Source organism: Meriones unguiculatus, chromosome X (genome assembly GCF_030254825.1).
Source record: "Meriones unguiculatus strain TT.TT164.6M chromosome X, Bangor_MerUng_6.1, whole genome shotgun sequence".
Classification (NCBI taxonomy): domain Eukaryota; kingdom Metazoa; phylum Chordata; class Mammalia; order Rodentia; family Muridae; genus Meriones; species Meriones unguiculatus.
Window position 1 is genome coordinate 117,217,722 of NC_083369.1, and position 20,059 is coordinate 117,237,780.

Here is a 20,059-nt window from a genome sequence, read left to right on the forward strand (position 1 = left end):
AAACATTTTAAATTTTTTCAGGTATTTAAAAATAATGACCCTCTGCAACCTAACAAGGAAATTGGAACAGTTTCTCAGTGCTTTCAGAGAGGTAAAAAGGCCTTGTTATTTATTTTATTAATTTTACCAAATTAAACCAAGCCATACTGTTTAAGGCAATTGAAGAAACTAGAGTTTTTAAAATGTATCATTTCAGGATGGTAAAAACCCATGGAATGAGTGAGTAAAAAAAAAAAATAATGAAAAGGATTTTAAAGGAAGTTTTTATGTTGTCTATAAAACAAAACAAAAAAAAAAGCAAGAGACTGGGATGGAAAAAAAAAGCTTGTCTAAAGTAAAAATGTTCTCTTTTTTTAATTTTATTTTTTTTCTTATCAGTTACATTTTATTAACTCTGTATCCCAGCCATATCCCGCTCCCTCATTCGCTCCCAATCCCACCCTCACTCCCTCATCTACACCCTGCCCCTTTCCAAGTCCACTGATGTGGGGGGCTCCTCCCCATTCATCTGATCCTGTTTTACCAGGTATCTTCAGAACTGGCTGCAAAGCCCTCCTCTGTGGCCTAACAGGACTGCTCCTCTCTTGGGGGAGGGTGGAGAGGTCAAAGAGCCAGTCATTAAGTTCCTGGTAGAAATAGTCCTTGTTCCCCTCACTATGGGAAACCAATTGGTTACTGAGCTACCACAGGTTACATCTGAGCAGAGGTTCTATGTTATATCCATAAATGGTCTTCTTCCGTAGAATTGGGGTACTATGTAGATATTGTTTAAATTTGGTTTTGTCATGGAATATTTTGAATTCTCCGTCTATGTTGATTGAAAGTTTTGCTGGGTATAGTAGTCTGGGTTGGAATCTGTGGTCCCTTAAGGACTGTATGATTTCTGTCCAGGCCCTTCTGGCTTTCATAGTTTCTGTTGAGAAATCTGGTGTGATTATGATAGGTCTACCTTCATATGTTACTTGGCTTTTTCCCTTGCTGCTTTTATAATTTTTTCTTTGTTCTGTAGGTTCAGTGTTTTGACTGTGATGTGACGTGAAGAATTTCTTTTCTGGTCTAGTCTACTTGGTATTCTGTAGGACTCTTGTATGTTTATGGCCGTCTCCTTCTTTAAGTTGGGAAAGTTTTCTTCTATAATTTTCTTGAAAATATTTTCTGGACCTTTGAGCCTGATGTCTTCTTTTTCTTCTACTCCTATTATTCTTAGATTTTGTCTTTTCATGGTGTCCTTGATTTCTTGGATGTTTTGTGTTTGGAACTTTTTTGATTTTATTTTTTCTTTGAGAGATGTGTCAATTTCTGCAAGTGTATCTTCGTCTCCTGAGATTCTTTCTTCCATCTCTTGTATTCTGTTGGTGATGCTTACCTTTGTAGTTCCCGATCTTTTCTCTATGTTCTCCAGCTCCTGGTTTTTCTCTATTTGTATTTTCTTTATTGATTCTAATTCTGTTTTCATGTCTTGTACAATTTCCTTCATCTGTTTGAATGTGGAGTCCTGCTTTTCAATGACCGCTTCTATTTTTTTTTTTCCGTTTCCTCTCTATGTATCACTAATTGTGCCTCTACTTTTTTGGCTATAATTGCGTGTATTTCTATGGGAGCTTTGTTTATTTCTTCTTTATTTGCCTTCATTTGTGTGGACATTTCTTTGAAAGCTTTGTTCATTTCTTCTTTGTTTCCCTCAATTCTCGTGGTCATTTCTCTGAGAGTTCTATATGTTTCCTCTTTGTTCGTCTCGATTTCCTTGGCTATTTTTCTGAGGGCTTTGTTCATTTCATCTTTATGGGCCTCTAATAGCTGGAGAAGCATAGTTTTGAGGTCCTTTTCTTGTCTATCTAGTGAATTGAAGTGTCCATTGATTTGTGGGGTTGCTGGTGAGGTCATTATGTCCTGATTTTTATTGGGTGTGTTCTTATGTCTGCCTCTAGCCATCTGGTTATCTATAGCCCTCACTGTTTGTTCCTTGGTTTATAGCTCAGGCTATGATCATCTCTTTCTGTTTTCTGGACCTTTTTTTTTTTTTTTTTTTTTTTTTTTTTTTTTTTTTTCAGGAAGATGAGAGAGGTTCGGTGGTTTTGGAGTGTGCACTGTGGTTTCAGTTTTGCCTAAGTAAGGAATGTGGCACAGTGTGCATGTGCGGATTCTTTGACTATTGCAGTGGTCTGTAGGCCACTATTATGCATTTCTGTCTGAGATCCAGGGATTGTTTGCCTGGATTACACTGGTGGACCCACAAGGCAGAGGCTGCAACATTGGGGTCGCTATCCCAAGAATCCCTATGATGCCCACACTAGGGGTGAGGGTGGCAGGGATCTCGTCTGGTTGCTTCTGTGGAGAGGCCCTGGGTCTGGGGCAAACTCTCCCTAGAATGCTCACTCACTCTCTTGCAGGACCAGTTGGAATGCACAGGGGTTCCCCTTTCTCTCTACTCTCTGATTTGGTCCTGCTGCAGAAAATGCACGGGTAGGCTAACAGTCAGCTCTGTGACACTGTGGCCACAGGACTCGGTGTCCACCATTCCTGTGTGCTGCCTCTCTGTCCTTTCCCTCTACCAGGAAGGATTATGATGACTAGTTCCAGGGTAGCGTGGGAAAGAGTTAGGTTGAGTGTTCTCAATCCCAGATCCCGGGCCCAGATCTCTCTGCAAGAAGCAGCCTGGCGGTAGAACCTATGTTTGCTGATGCCGAGATTGTACCAGGTAGGGTTGAGTGTCCTAAGATCCAGAGCTTGGGTTTCTCTGCCAGGGGCCGCTGGGTGAGCTGAAGAGGGGGTGCTGTGTCCTGTGGCAGGCTCCCTCTCTGTCCTTCCCCTCTGACCTGCCCCTCCACCAGGGCAAGCGGCTGTGCTCTCAGGGGAGTGCCAGAAGGGGTTGGGAATTCTCAGTCCCGATCCTGAGCCAGGGTTTTTCTGCCAGGGGTCAGGGGGCTGCCGGTGATAGGACTTGGTGCTAGACCTTATTGTGCAGGATGCAGGAGATTCTCAGGATGTGTTGAATGACCACAGTCCCAGATCCTGAGCTGAAGTTTGTTTGCTAGGAGCCTCTGGCAGCACTGGGGTCCGAGCACTGTGAAGCCGCTGTGCACCTCTTTATCTTTCCTCTCCACCATGGCAGGGTTATGGTGGCATTTGCGGGAGTGCTCGAAAGGATTGGGTTTTCTCAGTCCCAATCTCGGGTTGGGGTAAAGACAATGTGGTCTGTGGCAGATTCTGGTGGATGCCCCCTGCCTCCTCCGAAGAAGAAGTAGGGATTTTGAGCTGGGCGCGCAGCAGCTCTCTGCACAGTGGATCTCAGCTGTGAAGGTGGCGGGTACCCATGGTCAGTGAGACCTTCCAGGGAAAGACCGGGTAACCCATGATAAGTCTCTCAACCTTCCTTCCCCATGGGGTTTTCTTGGAACTGGAACTCTCAGTCTCTGGCACCCTTGTGCCCACCAATCAGCCTGGGAAAGTGATCAGGACTCGCAAGCGTGCGGCTCCAGCCTGGAGAACCAAAGCCCGCATTAGCTGGGATCTCTTCTGGGTTCTAGCTGTGTGGCCTGAGAGTGGACCCGACCAATTCCCATGCTGTGGGAGCCTCCCCTCACCTGGGAAACATGATAGCTGTAGTTTTAGGGCCCAGAGTTCAGCCTCCTGGTCGCTGCACGGAGAGTTTTGTCCTGTTTCTCAGACACAGTGTTCTCCTGGCGCCGCCATCTTGGCCCCCCAAAAATGTTTTCTTAAACCTAAAAATCAGAGCTAGAAAAAAATCATAACCTAAACATGTATAAAATGTTGTAAAATGTCAAAGTATATAAAAATTTATAAAAGGCCAGAGTATGTAAAAATTACAAGAACCTAGATGGCATATGAACTTTATTTGCTTTGGTTGTATACCTGGAAATACAAGAAAAAATAAACTGTAAAGTATGCCAAAATTTAAACCATATTAAGTTAATTCTGGTTGGTTTTGCCCCAGATCCAAGGTCCCTGTTTGCTAGCAGGCAGATATCAGATCCCTCCCAACCACATCCACACTGTAGGCAACATAGACATCATTGGGACAGTGTTCTCAACATTGAAGCCCGTCTTCTGTGGGTCTCCTAGTGGAGTCCAGGCAAAAAATTCCTAGATCCCAGACAGATCTGAATAATGGGAGGACAGTACCACAGGCCTATATGCATTTAGAGCACCCATGCAGGCACATTGTGCCCATGAACTGCACCCGCACCCAATCCTGCACTTATGCTCCACCATTCCAGGCATCTAAACACTCAGGCACACTGTCCTTCAAGGCACACTTCCACACACTCCCATGATTTTGTGTATGTACCTGCATCTTTCCTGCCTTAGCTACAGCTAAAACACCAACATCTGCTCTCAAAGTGGTGGACTTCTCTCATCTTCCTGAAGTATACTCCAGATACCAGAGACAAACAGACCCAGTTTGGAAGTACAGACTAGAGGAAAAAACAGCCAAAGCCACTGATAAGCAATGGCTAAAGATTGGCATAAGAACACATCCAAAAAAATCAGGACAACTTGCCTTCATCACCAACCCCAAATATCAACGGATATTTTAATAACATCAGAAGCACAGGAGAATGATCTCAAGTGTGTGCTTTTCCAGTTATTAGAGGCCCATAAGAAAATATCAGAAAAAGGATAGATATCCCATGCTCATGGATTGATAGGATAAACATAATGAAAATGGCCATCCTGCTAAAAGTAGTCTACAGATTCAAGGTAATTCCCATCAAAATACCAACATAATTCTTTACAGAACTTGAAAGAACAATTCTCAATTTCATATGGAAAATAAAAAACCCACAGTTGTTTAAAAAATAATCCTGTACAACAACAGATCATCTGGAGTTATCTCTATCCTTGATCTCAATCTGTACTATAGAACCACAGTAATAAAAACTGCATGGTACTGGCAGAGAAACAGTCTGGAGGATCAACACAATCAAATAGAAGACCCAGAAATAAACCCACACACCTACGGATATTTGATTTTTGACAAAAATCCAAAACCATACAATGGAATATTGATAGCGTCTTCAACAAATGCTTCTGGCTTAACTAGATATCTACATGTAGAAAAATGTAAATAGATCCATACTTATGACCCTGCCCCAAACTAAAGTCCCAGTGCATCAAAGACCTCCACATAAAACCAGACACACTAAATCTGTAAGAAGATCAAGTGGGGAAGATCCTTGAACTCATTGGCATAGGAGTCAACTCTTAAACACAACATCAACAACACAGGCTCTAAGATCAACAGTTAATAAATGGGACCTCATGAAACTGAAAAGGTTCTGTAAAGCAAAGAACACTGTCATCAGAACAAAACGACAGCCTACAGATTGGGAAGGATCTTCACCAACCCTCTATCTGACAGAGGGCTAATATCCAGAATATATAAAGAACTTAAGAAGTTAAACACCGGGAGAATCCAAGATTGGGGCGACCAGCATGCACCATATTCAGAGGAGCTGAAACTCTGAATTGGTGAGTCTAGGGGCTGTAAAACCCAAAACAATGGTAGAAGAGTCTGGGGAGAAGGGAGACAAACCCTGATCTGAGTCCAATAGGATACAGTTTGTCAGCGAACATCTCCTTGGACTTCACCTGGGGAATCGATTCCCAGGCACTTCCATAATAATGGGTGGAAGCAGAAGTGGAGGTAGCCAAGCCTACAGCAGAGGAAGCAGCGGAGGTACCGCAGCAAACATGGAGGCAGCAGTGGAGGCACCACAACTAGCAGCTGAAGCAGAGGAAGCACCCCGCAGTGCAAACAGCTTGCCTAAACACAGTGCTACCTGTTCCAAGCACAAATCCTCCTCCTTGAGATTTGAGACTAAGTACACTCAAACCCCTGGCATTTTCCCCAGGAACTCTGATCACCAGCCTTGCCTGAGGGGGAGGAGGCAGAGGAAGCACATAGCGCTTCCCAAATCAGAGAGCACAGCACAGCCTGCTGTGTTCACAGCTTCTAGCACAGAGCAGAGGGCTGGGCACACAGAGCCCACGACAGAGTACTTGTCCAACCTGCAGTGTCAGCCACAGACCTCATAGTCCAGCCTGCAGAGCCTTCCAAAGATTGGAGACCACTGGCTATTCAGGAAACCTGCACAGGGATTTGTGTCCACAATCTGTGCTTGCTAACACCATTAGCATCCACATCCCCTCCTGTGCTTCCTCCCAACCCCCATATCCCAATTACACTCTCTAGCACTACCCATCAAGACACACTTAGACATGCGTGGGAGCACACACACACACACACACACACACACACACACACACTTACTCCCCCTCAATAATGAATCTGTGCCAGCAGCTTTTCCTCTCTAGGGTACAACTGAAGCAACAACACACACTCTCAAAACATTGGACTTCCCTGATTTTCCTGAAGAATATTCCAGACACCAGAGAAAGACAGTTCCAGTCTGAAGTTCAGACTCAAGGAAAAGACAGTGAAGATCACATATAAGCAAATGGACAAAGGTAGGAGTAAGAACTCACCCAACAAAAATCAAGACACCATGGCCCCACCAGCAACCCCCAAGCTGTCATTGAGTAGCAAGTTGTTCAGTTTCCATTTATGTACAGGCTTTTTGCTGTTTCTCTTGTTGGTGAGGTCCAGCTTTAAACCATGATGGTCAGATAGGATACAAAGGATTATTTCAATCTTCTTGTATCTGCTGAAGCTTGCTTTGTGACAAACTACATGGTCTATTTTGGAGAATGTTCCATGAGGTGCTGAAAAGGTATACTCTTGGTTTTGGGTGCAAAGTTCTGTAGACATCTATTAGGTCCATTTGATTTAGGGCCTCTGTAAGTGCCCTTTTTTTCCTGTTTTACTTGTGAATGGATGACCTGTCCCTTGGTGAAAGCAGAGCGTTGAAGTCTCCCACTATTAAGGCTTCCAATCAATGTGTGATTTCAGCTTTAATAATGTTTCTTTTACAGATGTAGGTGGTCTTTTATTTGGGGCTTAGATGTTCAAAATTGTGATGTTCTCCTGTTGGAATTTTCCCTGATGAGAAGGAAGTGCCCCTCCTCATCTTTTTTTATTAATTTTGGTTGAAAGCCTATTTTAATAGATATTGGGATCGCTTCCTCAGCTTGTTTTCTGGGTCCATTTGCTTGATAAACATTTTTCCAGCCCTTTACTCTAAGGTAGTGTTTACCTTTTTTGCATAGGTGTGTTTCTTGGATGCAGCAGAATTCTGGATCCTCTTTGCACAACTGTTCTATTAGTCTGTGTCTTTTTATTGGAGAGTTGAGTCCATTGATATTGATAGATAATAGTGACCAATGACCGATAGTTCCTTTTACTGTAGAGTTGGTGGTCTTACTATGATTCATTGCAGGTTTTTTTTCTTTTAATTTTTTTGGGAAATTAGCTGTACACTATTTTTTCTTTAGTGTAGTTGTTTTCATTGGATTGGAGTTTTCCTTCTAATATCTTCTTTCGGGCTGGGTAGCTGTGTAGATATTGCTTCAATTTAGTTTTATCATGGAATATTTTGATTTCTCCATCTATGTTGATTGAAAGCTTTGCTGGGTATAGTAGTCTGAGTTGACATCTGTGTTCCCTTAAAGACTGAATGATTTCTGTCCAGACCCTTTTGGCTTTCATAGTTTCTGATGAGAAGTCTGGTGTGATTCTGATTGGTCTACCTTCATATGTCACTTGGCCTTTTTCCCTTTGTTTTGTAGGTTTAGTGATTTGACTATGATGTGACAGGAAGTATTTCTTTTCTGGTCTAGTCTATTTGGTGTTCTGTAGGCTTCTTGTATGTTTATGGACATCTCTTTCTTTAAGTTGGGAAATTTTTCTTCTATTATTTTCTTAAAAATATTTTCCAGTTCTTGGAGCATGGAGTCTTCTTTTTCATCTATTCCTATTATTCTTAGGTTTCATCTCAGCAATTAAAAACAATCCTACTCAACAATTAAAAACAAGGAAATTATGAAATTTGCAGGCAAATTTTGGTACCTAGAAACGATCATCCTGAGCGAGGTATCCCAAAAGCAGAAAGACACACATGGTATATACTCACTTATATAGACCTATAAGATAGGATAAATATCCTGAAATCTTTACACCTAAAGAAGATAAACAAGAAAGAAGACCAAGGGTTAGATGATCAATCCTCACTTAGAAAGACAAATGGGATGGACCTTGGATGTAGGAGACAACAAATAACAGGACAGGAACCTACCACAGAGGGCCTCTGAAACACTCTACCTAGCAGTGTATCAAAGCAGATATTAAGACTCATAACTAAAATTTGGGCAGAGTGCAGGGAATCATATGAAATTAGGGGGAGTTAGTAAGACCTGGAGAGGACAGGAGCTCCACAAGGACCATATATATCTGGGCACAGGCGTCTTTCATGAGACTGTTTCTCCAACCAAGAACCACGTATGCATATAACCTAGAACCCCAGTTCAGATATAGCTCATGGTAGCTCAGTATCCAAGTGGATTCTATATTAAGGGGAACAGGGGCTATTTCTGACATGAACTCAATGGTGAGCTCTTCACACACACACACACACACACACACACACACACACACCCGCAAGGGAGCAGCAACCTTGCTAGGTCACAGTAGGGGACATTGCAGCCAGTCCTGAAGAGATCTGATAAACTAGGGTCAGATGGAAGGGGAGGAGGTCCTCCCCTATCAGTGGATTTGGAAAAGAGCATGGAGGAGATGAGGGAGGGGGGGTGGGAATGGGAGGGAATAAGGACGGGGTCTATGGCTGGAATACAAAGTAAATAACCTGTGATTAATATAAAAAATTTAAAAATTTTAAAAAATAATAAAATTTAAAAAAGAAACTTAGAAAACAAGAAGTTAAACACCAGCACATCAAATGATCCAATTTAAAAAATGGATTTCAAAGCTAAACAGAGAATTCTCTGTAGAGGAATATCGAATGGCAGAGAAACACTTAAAGAAATCCTCAGCCTCATTATCCATCAGGGAAATGCAAATCAAAATGACCCTGAGATTTCACCTACACCCATCAGAATGGCCAAGACCATAAATTCAAGTGACAACACATGCTGGAGAGGCTGTGAAGAAAGGGGAACCCTCCTCCACTTCCATTGGGAATGTAAACCTGTACAACCTCTCTGGAAATTCAATCTGGCACATTCTCAGACAACTAGGAATAACTCTTCCTCAAGATCCATCCATACCACTCCTAGGCGTGTATCCAAAATACACTCAACTATACAACAAGAACATTTGCTCAACAATGTTCCTAGAAGCTCTATTCATAATAGCCACAATCTGGAAATGACGTAGGTGTCCCTCAATGGAGGAATAGATACAGAAATTGTGGTACATTTGCACAACGGAATACTACACATCTATTAAAAACAAGGAAATCATGAAATTTTCAGGCAAATGGTGGGAACTATAAAAGACCATCTTGAGTGAAGTAACCCAAAGAAAAAAATATACTCTATACAATGTTATTTTTAATTTTTTTAATTAATTTATTTTCAATTAATTACAGTTTATTCACTTTGTATCCCACCTGCAGCCCCTACTTTGTCCTCGTCTAATCCCACCCTCGTTCCCTTATCTCCTCCCATTCCCCTCCACAAGTTCACTGATAGTGGAAAGCATCCTCCCCTTCCATCTGACCCTAGCATATCAGGTCTCATCAGGAGTGGCTGCATTGTCTTCCTCTGTGGCATAGTAAGGCTGCTCCCCACTCAAGGGAAGAGCCGGGTGAGTTCATGTCAGAGACAGTCCATGTTCCAGTTACTAGGGAACCACTTGAATAATGAGGTTCCATGGATTACATATCTGCAGGAGTTCTAGGTTATCCCCATGCATGGGCCCAGGTTGGAGCATCAGTCTTGGAAAAGACCCTTTTGCCCAGATCCTTCAGTTCTGCTGCTCTCTTTGTGGAGTTTCTGTCCCCTCCTACCACCGAGGTCCTTCATCTCCCCCTTCTTTCACAAGACACTCTGCACTCTGCCCAAAGTTTGGCCAGCAGTCTCAGCATCTGCTTTGATACCCTGCTGGGTAGAGTCCTTCAGAGGTCCCCTGTGGTAGGCTCCTGTCCTGTTCCCTACACTCTCCCTCTTCTGACGTCCATCTTGTTTGCCTTTCTGAGTGATTATTAATGATTTTATCCAGGGTCCTCCTTCTTGCTTAGCTTCTTTGGGTGTACAGATTTTAGTATGTTTATCCTATATTCTAAGTCTAATATCCACTTTTAAGTTAGTGAAAAAATTTATTTATATGTTTTTAGTTTGCATTTTCTGAATCAGCAGAGCCTAACCCCTCTTCTAGAGCCTGTTTCCATTCCCCTCTTAGAAAGTTTCTTTAACTGAATTGTCTCTCCAGGGAGTGTAAGGGATGACTTACGATGTCATGTTCTCAACATGATTATTTTCATAAATTTCATAATTCTGCCTTGAACCTGGTGACTACATGCACCTTGTTGCAGCTATAAGTGACTTCCAAACTGAGGAGCACAGCTGTTTTCAGAAATCAAATTTACAAGCCAGTGATTTAAAAAAAAATGAAGGGAAAGAAGGCACTCCATAAGCACTTTTTTTTTTTTCAATGCAGTTTATTCAGGAACATTGAACAATCCTTGGACCCCGGGGAAAGCCAGCCCACAGCTTAAATAGCCTCTGGGTAGCCAACCCAGGCGTGCCACGGGGGCAATGCAGATAGGTCCACATACATGGAAGCAAGCCAGATCCTCGTAAGCACTTTTTTAAATCACTTTTTTCATGAAACTGTACACCAAGTCGTACTAGTTTTCTAAAATACCACTACAACAATTCACAGAAGTCAGAAATTTTAAAATAGAGCTTAAAGGCTATTTAGCTCCTACACAAATGCCACAAATCCATGTATCTTTGGGACTGAATACAAGTCAAAAGATTTTTCATGGAGCTGCTTGTGTTAAGGAGAGTAAAGAAAACTCACCAATGGATGCTGTCTAAACTGTCTCACTATTTTCAGGTGTTTTGTTTTGGTAGCAAAGCTGGCTTTAATTGGCATTATTCAATTTTCAAAGTATTTATTGAGTACTTACCGTGGCCTAGCACTGGATTAAAGATTTTCATGTCGTTTAATAATCATGGCAGTCCAGTACTGTACTTTCATTCCTTTTCTGTAAATAGGGAAATAAACAAATGCATTCAGAAATTCACCTCATTATCATACTACAGTAATGAACTCAGGAGCACCAAACTGAAAATCACCTCTGAACAGTTAAACTGTTGACTGGCATTAGGAAACTGAAGTATCTAAACTTACCTACCTGTAAGATAAAAGTAAATCTAGCTATTGATGATGTTATGAAGATTAGATGAGGTAATTTATTTAAAGCTTCTAGATGAGCCATATGCAATGAGCCATAGTAGTGATTATCTTTCTCTCTTTTCCCTGTAAACAGAAGAGCCAAATTTTTAACTTATGTTTTGATTTCCAAGATGGTCTCTGTTCTTTCAGCTTGTGGTTGCAATTTAATTAATAAATCAATAAATTTAGGTCATAAAGTTAGAACTGAGAACATAATCAAAGCTATGATGATTACATGTTAATGGAGATAAAAATGCCTATCGAGTTGATCATATTATTCCTTCATTTCAATAGGATATTAAAGTTTACTTTATAATCTTCACTTTCCCTGGGGGCCAGAGATGATGATGACCCGTGAAGCTATTTCCCAGTGCTTGTAGATGCTGTTTTATTCCCCCCCAGCCCCCCATTCTACAGTCCTCTTCCATCACTACAGATCCCTTCAGTATTTATTTATTTTCATAAAAAATCTTTTGAAATTGTATATTATGTAAGAACCTTGATTGTACTGTGATTTTGTTTTATAGTCAGCATTACTTTAAATACTGCAAAATCTCAACATTGGCTCTACTGAAAATCGTGATGCATGCCAGATCAGGAGGCAACCTGGAAGTGATGGGCTTGGTGCTTGGTAAAGAGGACAGTGGGACCATGATCATCATGGGCAGTTTTGTTTTGTCTGTAGAGGTCACTGAAACCAAAATAAATTCTCAGGCTGCCATATATGAGGAAATGGCTGCAAACACAGAAAATGACAAACAGGTAAAAATATGGTTTCTTAGAACTTAGTAACTCTTAAGAGTCTCAAGATGACTTTTGGGTTTCTGAGCTTAAAACTGTCCTTTTCACATTAAAATTTACAATTAAAATTGAATAATTTTCATGTAAAGTATTAAAAATCTTGTGAGGTTTATAGTACTAGGTTGGAGGAAGGAGTCCTTCTCAATTAAATTTTCATAGTCAGTGTCAGTTGTGTTTAAAATTGAAAAAAAAAAAATATGTAGGCTTGGCATTCATGAGCCCAGAGTTCAATATCTCCAGAATCCCTCAACACTGGAAAAAAAAAATGAAGAAATTTAGGAATTAACTATTCCTGAGAAGAGTGAATCTAATTTTTTCAAAGTAATTTTATTTATATATTTATTTATTACAATTTATTCACTTTGTATCCCAGCTGCAGCCCCCTCTCTTGTCCCAGTCCCACCAACCTTCCCTCATCTCCTTCTATGTCCTTTCCCTACTCACCTGATAGGGGAGTAACTTCTCCCATTCTAACTGACCCTAGAGTATCAGGTCTCATCAAGGCTGACTGCATCATCTTCCTCTGTTGCCTGGCAAGGCTCCACCCACCAAGGGCATGTGATCAGAGAGCCTGCCACTGTGTTAATGTCAGAGACGGCCCCTGCACCCCTTGCTAGGGAACCCACTTGTATACTGAGCAGCCGATTGGCTTTCTCTAAACAGGGGTTCTAGGTCCTCTCTATGAATGGTCCATAGTTGGAGTATAGGTCTCTACAGTCCCCACTCAGCCAAGGAAGTTTGGCAATGTTTTCCTCCTTGTGGAGTTCCTGTCCCCTCCAGGTCTTTCTATCTCCCTCTTCCTTCTATCTCTTCTTCTTAATAATTCTGCCACTCTTCCCAAAATTAGGCTATGAGTTTAAGTTTCTCCTTCAATATCCAGGTAGGTAGAGTCTATCCGAGGTCCCTTGTGGACCTCCTGTCTTGTTCCTTCTACTACTTTCAAATCAATACTGTTTTCCCTTCTGAATGTGGATTAAGCATCTTCCCTAGGGTCCTCCTTGTTGTTAAGCTTCTTGAGGGCTATAGATTTAGTATGTTTATCCTATATTATATGGTTAATATCCGCTTATAAGTGAGTATATAACATTTGTGTCTTTCTGCTTCTGGGTTATCTCACTCGGGATGATCTTTCCTCGTTCCCATCATTAGCCTGCAAATTGTATGATTTCCTTGTTTGAATTACTGAGTACTGTTCCATTGTGTAAATGTACCACAATTTCGGCATCCATTACTTCATGAGAGACATCTAGGTTGTTTCCAGATTCTGGCTATTACGAATAGAGCTGCTACAAACGTGGTTGAGCAAATGTCGTTAGTGAGTGGTGGGGTATCTTTTGGATATATGCCTAGGAGTGGTATAGCTGGATCTTGAGGTACCATTATTCCTAAATTTTGGCAGAAGCACCAGATTGATTTCCAAAGTGATTGTACTAGGTTACATTCCCACCAACAGTGGAGGAGGGTTCCACTTTCTCCATATCCTCTCCAGCATGCATCATTCCTTAAGCTTTTTATCTTAGCCATTCTGATGAGTGTGAGGTGAAATCTAATGGACTAGGCTATTTTTCTTCCTTAAGTTACTTATATACTTACACAGAACAAGATCAAGATTTTTTGTTCAATTTTTTAAGTATGTTGTATGTGATATGCATCTATGTGCAGATATGTTTTATAATCTACAGCATATTCCTGTGAAGGTATATCAGATGTTAGTGATAATGTCTGGGCTGAGAAAGAGAGAGATGAGGGAAAAGGTACAGAAAGAGAGTGGATAGCCTTGATCTGGTACCTTGATAATTTTACACTGCATGCATGTGTGTCTTTTCAGAAATTCTTTAGCTTCAAAGAAGCATGTGCTTCACACTGCTACTAGACCACAGTGCTTCATAAAACCTGTAAATGACAATATCTGAGATTCTACCACACCTCAAGCAAGCTTTTTCTTTCATGTATTAAGGTGGCCACCTTGAAAATGCAGTTAGCTTATACCAGAGCTACCCAGGTTAAAGCTCTTGGCTCTCTGGGATTGATGTTAGTAGGCAGATGCTTAACTTGCACTCCCAGTAACCATTCATGGCAGTGGTGGTACGTGCATTAAAAAAACAAAACAAAACAAAACAAAACAAAAAGTGTCTCTGCTTTAGCAAAGAACTAAAGAACTCTAGTTTGATTCTTATCACCCATATGAAGGCTTACAACCTAGATCCAGGGTATCTGAAACCTTTCTCTGACCTCCAAGGACACGATATAAGACATATATTCAAGGAGTCATACATAAGGTAAAAATAAATAAGCGAATGAATGAATGAGGGTCTCATGTGTTTCAGGTTGGTCATTACCTCCTGAAATTGAACTCCTGATTCTCCTATTATGTGCTTAGCATACTAGGACTATAAGTGTAGAGTACCACATTCTTTTTAGCATTTTTTTATTTCAGTTTTAATTTTTGTTGTTTGTCTTCCTTCTTGTACGTTTGTATCAGGAGCTGGGGGAGAGACATACAAATGCTATGACCCATGTACGTAGGTGAGAAGACAGCGTGTTGGGGTCCATTCTCTCCCTCCACCATGTCGGTCTCAGGGACCAAATTCAGGTCCTCAGGCTTGACAGTAGGCACGTTTACCCATAGGACCATCCTAGTGGCTCCACTTATTTTTGTTTCATTTTACTTTTTGTTTTTATGGTGTCAGGGTTTCATATGCTATTTAAGAGTTCTCTCTACCATGAAGCTATATCCTCAGTCCTCTAGCTTCAGTAAATATTTAAAAATTTGTATCTTTATGAGTGTTTGCATGTTATCTTTGTGCACCACACATGTGCTTGGTGCCTGTAGGGTCCAGAAGTAGCAGTGGGATACCCTGGAATTGGAGTTAGATGTGAGTGCTGGGAACCAAACCCATGTCCTTCTGCCAGAGCAGCAACTACCCTTAACTTCTGAGGTATCCCTCCAACCTATATAAGTTTTGTATGGGTTTAATTTTGTTTTGTTTTGTTACTGTTTTTGGCACAGAGTCTATCTGTTATGTAGCTCTGTCTATCCTAGAACTGGATATGTTGACCAGGCTGTCCTTGAACTCCCAGACAGCCTCTGCCTGAGTGTTCAGGTTAATGCCATATACCACCACACCAAGCTTGTTTTATGTTTCTGTGTGTGTGTGTGTGTGTGTGTGTGTGTGTGTGTGTGTGTGTGTGTTTTAAGTTGTTCAGAAAGATTTGCTAAAGAAAGAATACTGAAAAATTAAAACACTGTGATAAAGGCTTAAGCTCTGGTGTCTTAACCCTCTTGCACCTCACACTTCACTCCTGTGATAAGAAGTTAAATCATAGAACCCATGTCATCTTCTTTGCTCTGCATAGGCATTTAATCAGGGTGAACTGAATTGGAGAAGCAGAAATGGCTAGAACCTGTCTTCTTCTATGTCCAGGGTGCTTTAGATGCAATCTGGATTTTATTAGGAGGAAACTAATAGTTGTTCATCTATTAAAGTATTTGGGTAAGGGAGGGAAGATTCTCAGTTGATTTGTTTGTTTCAAAAATATGTCCTTGTTGAGTAGCATGCACAGCTTAAATAATAATAATAAATACTCTTTGATGATATGGTAACTAAATCTAATCTGTAAAATAACTGAATATTCCCATTTTATTGAACTTTTCTGGTTATTTTGGTTATCTTTTTCAGATGGTTTGCTAGTTTAGTTTACAAATATATAGTGCTATATTTACTTGCTTGTTTTGGGTTTCTGATCTTGACTCACTAGAACATATGGTTTATGTTGACCAATATTAAGCATATATCTCTTCTAGATTAACCCAACCAGAACAATATCTGCAGGAAAAGTGAATCTTGATACCCTTTGGACATATCCAAAGGTAATTTGGATGGAGAAGATAAGCAGGACATTCACAGTCTCAGGTAGTTTATACTAGCCATGAAATTACTTACCTGTGAAGCACTGGGAGTAGAGATGTGAGTCACCACAGGAGTGGCATGTGTTCATGAGTACAAGCACTGGTGTGCAGGTCAGAAGACAGCCTTTGGTGCCAGTCTTCTCCTTCCTCCTTGTTTGAGGCAGGTTCTTTTAGTTTTCACTGCAAATGAGCTACCAGCCACCAAGCTTATACAGCTGGCTTCTGTGGAATCTGTCTCCAGCTCCCCCGACTATAAGTATTAACTAGCCCTTCTTTGTGTGGGTTTTGGGATCCAAATTTAGCTTCTCATATTTTTATACAATCTTTTTTTTTAAAGTTCTAAGGGATAGAGGCAAGCTATATGTCCATCCTGTTTGATATTTTTTTAGTGTAGAAAACTTTTCAAATACAAAATTGCAAACTGCCACAGTTCAAATAAAAAGATAACATAGTTGTTATATATTAATCTTGGCAGACAAAGGGTTTTATCCGGGCACAGGGTCTTTTCTGAGACTGACACTCAAACAAGGACCGTCCATGGATATAACCTAGAACTTCTGCTCGGATGTGGCCCATGGTAGCTCAGTAACCAAGTAGTTTTCCAAAGTAAGGGGAACAAGGACTATTTCTAACAGGATCTCAAGGGTAGGCTCTTTGACCTCCACCCCCCCAGGGGAGGAGCAGTCCTGTTAGACCACAGAGGAGGACTGTGCAGCCTGCCCTGAACATACCTGATAAAACAGGCTCAAATGAAAGGGGAGGAGGTCCTCCCTTATCAGTAGACTTGGAAAGGGGCAGGGAGGAGACCAGGGAGGGAGTGTGGGGTTGGGGAGGGAATGAGGGAGCGAGATACAGCTGGGACACAGAGTTAACAAAATGTAACTCAAAAGAAAAATTAAAATTAAAAAAAAGAGAAATGCTTGTGAGACCTTTGCAGCTTGACAAGTACTAGAGAAATAAGCTAAATCCATCTCTTTCCATGAAGGGAGCCTGTAGTCAGCAATCGATATTACTAGCATATGTAAACATCACCTAAACACAAGAGAATTTAAGCCATATGCCAAATCCTACCTAGAGAAACTAATGGCTTTGGAGGTGAGTAGGAGGAATGTTTTTTCCTTCTTGGATTTGTTATTTGCTTTGGTTTTACTTTTAAGATATAATCACACTCTGTATAGCCCATGCTTTCCTGGAGCTGAATACATGCTGTCCTCACAACTGTCAGTAGTCCTTTTGTCTCTGCCTCCCAAGTACTGAAATTGACATGTATGAGCCACCAGGCCCAGCTGTTATTAAAATATTGATGCTTACTAATTGGTTTTCCAGATTTTCATCCCATCCATAATAAGCTATAGAATATGCTAAGGGGATTTTCTTTCCTTCTCTCTTTCTTTCCTTCTTTCCTTTCCTTCTTTCTTTCTTCTTTGTCTTTCTTTCTTCCTTTCTGGCTACAAATCTCCTGATGAAGAACGTTCTGAGTATCAGACTATACCACTTAATAAAATAGAAGACTTTTTTGTGCACTGCAAACAGTGAGTAGTCGACCAGACATCAGGGCCAAGGATGTAACACAACAGCAGAATACATGCCTGTCACTCCCATGGCCTTGGGTTCAACCCCAGCACCAAAAACTCAGAAATGATTTAGTCAAAGATTTTTTTAACACATAAGAAAACTCAGACAGAATGCATTTGATAATATATAGTACCTTTGAAATAGTAGTAAAAATTGATTTAGGATAATAGTCAAATTATTTAGGTAATAATTACTCTTTTATTTATGTTTATTCCTCAGTAATTATATTAATATAGCTCATATCTTTCACATAAACATGAACATTTTTTATTGCACAGGATACTGTGTCCACAAAAAATTAACAGTGGAGACAAATACTACAGGTCTACAGTAACATGTTTGCTGACCTTCAAATACACAATTTTGGGATGACAAGGTGGTTCAGTGAATAAAGGTCCTTGATGCCAAGGCTGAAAACCTAAGATCATTGTTCATGTGCTAACCTGATTTCCACCCTGGAGCATACAACAACCTAAGATCAATCCCCAGGACCATACAAGAGAAAGAATTAATTCCTGCCTGTTGTACTCTGACTTCCATATAGTATATTCATCCACATGGTACTCATACACACACAATACATAAATGTAAGGTTTAGGTTTGGGGGGTTTAATTTTTTTGACAGTGTTTCTCTGTGTAGCCTTGGCTGTCCTGGACTCACTTTGTAGATCAGGATTTCCTCCAACTCAAATAGATCCACCTGCCTATCCCTCCCATGTACTGGGATTGAAGGAGTACACCACCATGCCTGACAGCCATAGCAATTTTTAAAAGCTTCTTTTATTTATTTGTTTGTAAGTGTGTATGTGTTTGTGTACATGTATGTGGGCTCAGGCACTGTGGTCAGAAGAAAATATGAAAGTGTCAAGTTTCCTTCTTCCATCAAGCAAGTCCTGGGAATCCAACTCAGGACAAAACAAGTATCTTTTGTCTTTGCTCTTACTTGGTTTACAGCTTTTTGTTAGCTTCCATTATTGTGGCAAAATACCTGAGATAATGAGTTTATAAGAAAGAAAGTTTTATTTTTGCTCAAAGTGTCAGGTTTTATTCTTCATTCAGATTGGTCCAGTTGTTTCTAACCCAGTATACATGCTGAGAGTGTCTTAAAATGAAACGCTCTTATTTGTTGGTGGCTGGGAAGCATAGTCAGTTAAAAACACTTTAAGGAAGCTGGTGTGCCTAGTCACCTCACTTCCTTCCACTACATCCCACTGCCTAAAGTTTCTACCACTCTCACTATGTTAGTATAGTATAGTAAGTACAATATCTATATATGTACTTCTTTCTCAGTCACCTGACCTTAGTTGAACTTTGTTTCTCATCTGCTCTCACACCAGAGATGATGGTGAACCAGAGATGTGGTAGAGCACAACACCATCCCTTTTCATGCTTGTGCAGCACAACTGAGTTGTTGGCCTACCTTCATGATCACAGAGTTTTGCCTTCTGGCCTCTATGGCCTATGATTGCTATGTGGATATTTGTAGCCCCCCTGTATTATTTAACACTGATATCTAGGAGAGTCTGCATTCAATTAGTGACAGTTTCTAGTTGCTCTTTTCCATACGCTCATCACCTTTTGCTTGACATAGTGTGGGCCTAAAGTAATCACCCACTTCTGCTGTGATGACCTTTCTTGATCAGGCCAGCTCTCAACACAACAGTGTTTTTCCTTTTCAAAGCAGTGCCAACCAGTTTAGAGTTGCCCATAGGGCAAAATTGTGCTTTTCTCAAAAAGCAAACTGAAACTCTGTGTAGAGGAATTTTAATTCAGAACATGGCTGCTATGGCAAGAAACCACATCCAAGCACTTAGTAGGTCTGTGTGGTCTAACTAGAATACAGACACCTCTTTAATCCCAGAAAACAGAGGCAAACAGATTTCTGAGTTCAAGGCCAGCCTGGAATAGAGCAAGTTTCAGGTAAAGAAAACCTTAGATCCAGGCATGGTAGTATATGCCTTTAATTCTAGCACTAAGGAGGCAAGGGTATGCAGACTTTACAGTTCTAGTCAGTTCTGTTCAAGCAGTTCAGATGAGTCAGTGAGTTGAGAGGCAGTGCAGTGGAGCTGAGTTTGTGAAATACAGAGGCAGTTTCACTGGGAGAGTTTTACAGAGACAGGTTGAAAAGAGAACAAACTAGACACACGTAAAGACAGAACAAGCCAGAGAATGAGAAAGAGCCAGAAGCTTAGAACATATTGCCAGAATTAGTATGAGGCTAAGCAGACCAATTTAGTCAGAAACTGAGAAAAAAAAACAAAAACAAAAACGTATTTAATCAGTCAGCTTGGAGAACAGTTTGAGTCAGAACAGCAGACGTGAACTAGCCAGCAAGAGTTGAGATAGGAGCAGAAAGGGTGAGCTTATTCATCAGTAAGTCTCAGAAGCTGAAAACATTCTAGGCCTGGGTTAGATTGGATGGAGTCTAGAAG

At 40.8% G+C, this 20,059-nt stretch overlaps 1 pseudogene; it reads left to right on the forward strand.

Moving 5' to 3' along the window:
- The window catches only part of LOC132649927 (COP9 signalosome complex subunit 5-like), a 45,066-nt pseudogene extending 27,478 nt beyond the window's left edge, over positions 1-17,588 (forward strand).
- The last annotated feature ends 2,471 nt before the right edge of the window (positions 17,589-20,059 follow it).